At 40.4% G+C, this 6,213-nt stretch overlaps 1 protein-coding gene across 1 annotated transcript in view; it reads left to right on the top strand.

The window, feature by feature from the left end:
- The window catches only part of ACBD7 (acyl-CoA binding domain containing 7), an 11,160-nt gene that overhangs the window by 1,008 nt on the left and 3,939 nt on the right, over window positions 1–6,213 (top strand). The gene's annotated exons all lie outside the window — the stretch shown is intronic.

The following is a 6,213-nucleotide window of genomic DNA, read 5'->3' on the forward strand; positions in this document are numbered from 1 at the left end:
AAGAAATAAACCTTGATTTTACAATATTATATAAAGGACACTATTTTACCAATGTGTTGCAAAGAAATAAACCTTGATTTTACAATATTATATAAAGGACACTATTTTACCAATGTGTTGCAGTGCTTTCAGTGTTAGACTACGGCTCTGGAGACCAGAGTTCAAATCCTCACTAGAGCATAAACACTCGCTGGGTGACCTTGGGCAAGTCACACTCTCTCAGCCTCAGAGGATGGCCATGAGAAACCCCCTTCTGAAGCAACTTGCCAAGAAAACCCTGTGATAGGTTACTAGTGGCTCCCAAACTTTGGACTTCCAGTTTTTTTGGACTACAACTCCCAGAAGCCCCTGTCAGCTTGGTGAGTAGTCAGGAATTCTGGGAGCTGAACTCTTAAAACATCTGGAGGGCCAAAGTCTGGGAATCACTGCACCTTTAGGCATCTTTATCCTTGGGGTTGCCATAAGTTGGAAACAACTTGAAGGCACATAACAACTAACCTCAGTACCAGTGACACTGGTGGGGTTTTGGGGTAAGCTGAGATTTTGCTCTGCTGACCATCTTGTCTGGTAGGATTGTATGTCCCCCACATCACTGCATGTCCACTCTGGACTCTAGTTCGAAAGCTGCTTTCCCCTGAATTGGGTCAGCTTGCGCATGCACTCCGTGGGACAAACAGAACTCTCCTGGAACAGTGCAAGGCCAGCCATGTCTCCTTGGAAGTAAATCTCATTGAGTTCATGTGCCTTCAAGATGTTTCTGACTTATGGCTACCCTCAGGTGAACCTATGCTGCAGTTTTCTTGACAAGATTTCTTCAGAAGAGGTTTGCCATTGCCTTCCCCCGAGGCTGAGAGCATGTGACTTGCTTAAGTTCACCCAGTGGGTCTCATGGCTGGAGAGGGAATTGAACCCAGGCCCCCAGAATCATAGTCCAACACTCAAACCATTACACCATGCTGGCAAGTACAGTAACACCCCAAATACTCAAAACAGTGCTACCTTTATTGGGCCCACCATAAAAAGGCCCAATAAAGTTATCACTGATTTGTGGAAAGGACTGGCAAAACTAACTCTTGAGTATTGCTTTCCTAAGGAAACCCTGTTAAATTATAGGGTTGTCATAAGCCAACAGGCAACTTGAAGGGGTGCACACATGCTTACCTGAGATAAATCCCATGACTGACAGCAAATTACCAGTAGTATGGTATATATCATGTACTTACCTGGGAATAAATCCCATTGAATGCAGTGCAACCTGTTTCCAAGAAGACTGTGTATAGGATTTGCATCTCAGCAAACTCTGTAAAGCTGGAGGAATATGTGATTCCACTTTGGGTCCCATATTGGGAGAAAGTCAGGATATAGGTCATATCAGATAAATAAAATAAGTATTTGATCACTGGATGGTTTTCTTACTTTTTTGGTGGTAAAGGACAGTTGTGTAGCCTCTTGGCTTGGAGATAGACTGCAGTGGGTTTGATCAGGTATTCTCCACATGCCTAAATACCCTTTTTGATCCTGGAGAGCAAACAAAGTCAGCCCTGGTTTGTACTTGACCGGGAGGCGGTCAACAGATATCAGTTGCTGAAGGCTATATTTCAGAGGAAGGAACTGGCATTCATTACCTAAGAAAACCCCATGAAATTCATGGAGTCATCTAAGGTGACAGGTGACATGGGGGGCACACAGCCATGCATATGGGGTAGGTTATCATGGCTTTCCATCCACATATGATCTGGCTTGTAGACACAGGTGTCATGACCAGGTACTTACCACTCTATGTGGGACTATAACTCCAATCAACCACCACCACTGCCATTGTTTCTTTAATATGCAAGTCCACATTAAAGTGCAACACTGTGGGCTTCAGTATGTTTAAATGGGGTGCGGTTTCCTTCAAATTTTGTTGGTCTACAGCTCATATCATCTGTGGCTGGCACATGATGAGGAATGATAAAGGTTGCAGTCCAGTAGCATCTGGAGGGCTGCATGTGTCACATCTCTGGTGTAAACAGTAGCCAGGCTTGAACACATAAGCCATATATACTTACTCTTGCCATATAATTAATTGTCAAAAGGGAAGGGTGTTGTGGAATTATTTTGGGCACTGGGGACTTGCCTTGTCACTTGGATTTGGGACTTTTGTTTTGAGCAGTAGATTTTGGATGTTTTAAAGACTGCATGCCTTCAGCTGCCTTGCTTGCATCCTTTTTCATGCTCCAACTTCTGCTGTTTGCATCAAGCTTGATGGCTCAGTGCACAACGGCTTCCTGACCTGACAGTGCCAAGTTTTAAAGACAGGGAAGCTTTTGTCTACTTGCTGAGAAAGAGAGATGCTTTATTAGTCTTGCCTATTTCTTGTTTTTTTCAGGACTAGGTCTCCTCAGGAAGGCTGCTAAATGTGTGAAAGTTACTGATTTGCAAACCTCAACTCTTGTTGTGACAGTCCATCTCTTTTGCTGTACTTGCAGCATCAGCATCCTGCAGAGGAGGGCTATCTGAAGAGTGGGAGGGATGCAGCTAGCAAAGGCAGCTAGAGTATCACCATAATCCCTCACCCAGAAGCAATCAAAATATAGCCAGTAACTGGGCTGCTTTACTTAAACTGCCTGGACTGTGGCTGAATCCCCCAAAGTGGATTTGAGAGCTCAGTATGATTGTTGTGTAACCTGCACAGACTTTGCATCTATTTGCCCAGAGAGTAAGGAAGAGAAGATCACCGAATCCAAGCCATAAATGTGGCTTACAGCTTAAAGGTTACCTTTCTTACATTTTTTTTCCTGGTATAAAAAAAGTGCAATGAATGGATCCAGTCAAATTTAATGTGATTTACCTTTTAAATTCATTTGTGTTTTGAGTTCTTAATCTGGGTCCTGTGGATCGCCCGAGGTTTGATGGAAAAGGCTTCAGGGGTCTCTGAACTGGGTGCATTTTTCCCCCTTCAATTTCTTTCTTTCCTGTTACTTTGATATATTTTTCCTAGCACAGCAAATTTTTTGACTAAAACTGTAATGTTTTCAAATGTTCAGTGCATTGTTTTCTTTCAAGCCTAGTCTGTTTGAAGGAAAAAAATATTCTCAATGCAATAAAAATGAATTGTATGTACAATCTTGTGTGTGTGTGTGTGATATGATTGCTGTGAATACCTTCTTTAAAAATAATTGTTTGTCTAAACTAAATAGTTCTTAACCTTTTTTAGATTCATGGAGAATCAGATGAAAACCACTGTCCCTACCTAAGAAAAATACACATTAATAAGAAGAATATGGGTATTTTTCTTAGGTGAGAACAGTGGCTTTCATCCGATTCTCCATGAATCTAAGAAAGATTAAGAACTATTGGTTTAGACAAACAATAATTTTTAAGAAGGAATTCATAGCAATCCTAATGGTAAATTGATTTTAGGATTGTGTCTTAAATACTTAAATCCTTGAAAGAAGTGTAGCTCATTAGTCTTTAAAATAAATGCCATCTTCCCAAAGTCTTTGTCCTCTTCTCCAGGAAAAAGGTCAATAATCGGGGTGGTCGGTGTCTTCCATGTTAGGGATGCCATGAATTTACTCTAGGTTTTATTTCAGACTTCAAAGCAGCCATCCAAGGTTCTGAAACTCTCTGGGGTTAGGCTACAGCCTCTTTGACAGCTCCTTTAAAGTTTGGAATAAAACTTGGTATAAATTCACTGGGTCGCATATAAGCAACCAACCGGCCATCTCTGGCTGTCATGGGTTTCCATCTTGGTCTTGTCCCTCTAGAAAGGACAATGTAATATGGGAGATGTCATGGTCCATTTCATAGAATCGTTGAGTTGAAAGAGACCATCCAGTCCAACCCCCTGCCATGCAGAAACTCTCAATCAAAGCATCACCAACAGATGGCCATCCAGCCTCTGTTTAAAGACCTCGAACAGCCCTTACTGTCAGGAAGTTCCTCCTAATGTTGAGGTGGAATCTCTTTTCCTGCAGCTTGCATCCATTGTTGTGGGTCCCGTTCTCTGGAGCAGCAGAAAACAAGCTTGCTCCCTCCTCCCTTCAAATATTTAAACAGGGCTATCATATCACCTCTTTCTTAACCTTCTTTTCTCCAGGCTAAACATCCCCAGCTCCCTAAGTTGTTCCTCACAATAGTAGCTTACATTAGTATTTGGAAATCCTCCTGTGTTCCCTGTAGCTTAGTCCCAGATAGCTGTTTAGAATTGCAACCTAAAGTAGTTTAAATGTGGGGGAGAAAAAGTTTTAAAACAGTTTCTGATAATAGCATGGCACTTGCACACTTGCTTCTCAAATAAAAAAAAAAATCCCCCAAGACTGTTTAAGTCCTAAAGTTTGTTGTTGCATGCCTTCAAGTCGTTTTTGATTTACGGCAACCCTAAGCTTTTGAATTTAGACTTAATGCTTTCATATTCATATAGTTACAATGAGGAAGTATATTGAGCAAGTATGAAACTGATGGAAGAATAACCTGATGAGTGTTTGGGTTTGCAGTAGTAAAAACTGGCATGAGCTTGTTTTGTTGTTGTTGTTTTTAAAGACCAGGCTGCACATCATGAGTGTTTTAGAATAGAAATACCATAGCATGATTGTGGTATGGTTTAGAATAGGGTAGTACGAATGGACTATGGTGTCATGGCCATAATACTGGAAAAAGAGAAGAATGGGTCCCATATTTTGTAACATCACTGTATCTCATGGAATACAGTGACCCATTGTTTTGTATCAATGATGTATTATATTTGTTTCAGCTACGTAACTTTTTTTTGTGGGAGAGGTTACGGGAGCTTGGTTTTGACAGCTGTGAGTGCATGTATACTTGAAGTGAGTTGGTTAGGCTCTAGATTTTACTGTTGGCTCTCTGCCCATTTGGGAAGATCATAAAACTTTTGTAATCAATGTTTTAGCTCTGTCATTTTAAATAATTGTGACCCATCTTGAATCCCATTGTGGAAGAAAGGCAGAATATAAATCCTTGAAATAAATGAAATAAATATAAATAATGAATTACTAGCTTTGCATCCTACTGCTCATTCAAACACAGATCTATATGTACAGTAGGAGAGGAAAAGGTCCTATGTGGCTGTGTTGTGATCTGTAACATCTTAAACACTCTGACAAATATAGAGGCTGTGTAACATGGGGAATCAGAAACACCTTTCCTCGCATCATACAAGGCATCAGTAATGCCACCTCAGAGACATATGAGCCTGGGAATTCTTAAATGTGTTTTGGTTGTGTGACACAATATTCAAGGGCACTCTAAACTGCCCCAAAAGATGCTGAGTATTTCAAAAGGAATTTTGCTTTACTTTGGGATGTGGGGTTGTGCCATGGATGCCTCTGAGAATCTGATGAAAGCTATGTACTCCTCCTCAGAAACACACACAAACACACACGCTAAATGTTGCATAAAATTTATTTTATTGTAAGTTTATATCCTTTGCATAGACTAGTCTAGAATGGAAAAAAAATTACAATGATTGAATTTAGGGTCAAAAGACTGAATTTTGACCCTAAATTTCACAGTAACAATAAAGATTCAGAGCAACAGGAAGGAAATCAAAGGGGAAAAAATCAGTGTCTGTGCCCAGATTACAGACTGAAATCTAGGTTATTTTCATTAGAGTTACTGGAAGTAATTCCTCCTGTGTTTAGAATGGCTAACTCCCAGATTATTGTGTTCAGGATTACATTTTAAGGATAAGTGTGATAATTATTGTGATAATAGCATCGTGCAGCTGTGCTTGCCACTCCATTTTTTTGTTTTTTTTTGTTGTTGTTTTTAAATTTGCTGTTCAGTGCAGAAGCCCTAAGGTGCCCCTACAGTAGTTATTTGGGAACATGTTACTGCTTTACAATCAAGCTTATAGCATTTTTAATGTAGTGATTTCATATTTAAAGGAGCCGGCATGGTGCAGTAGTTTGAGTGTTGGACTATGCCTCTGGAGAACAGGGTTCGAATCCCTGCTCAGCCATGAAACCTACTGGGTGAACCTGGGCAAATCACACACTCTCTGACAAACCACCAAGAAAACCCTATGATAGGGTTGCCTTAGAGTCACCATAATTCAGAAATAACTTAAAGGAACACAACAACAAGAACTGGTTACTTTGCCAAGAAAAAGTGTTCTGTACTTTAGAAAGCAGTGGCCCTTTGATTTATAACTCTTTGTTTTTTCGGGGGAAACAGACTTGAGGAATCTACCAGTGATTATATGAAAAC

This window comes from Sceloporus undulatus, chromosome 6, assembly GCF_019175285.1.
Source record: "Sceloporus undulatus isolate JIND9_A2432 ecotype Alabama chromosome 6, SceUnd_v1.1, whole genome shotgun sequence".
Lineage (NCBI taxonomy): Eukaryota > Metazoa > Chordata > Lepidosauria > Squamata > Phrynosomatidae > Sceloporus > Sceloporus undulatus.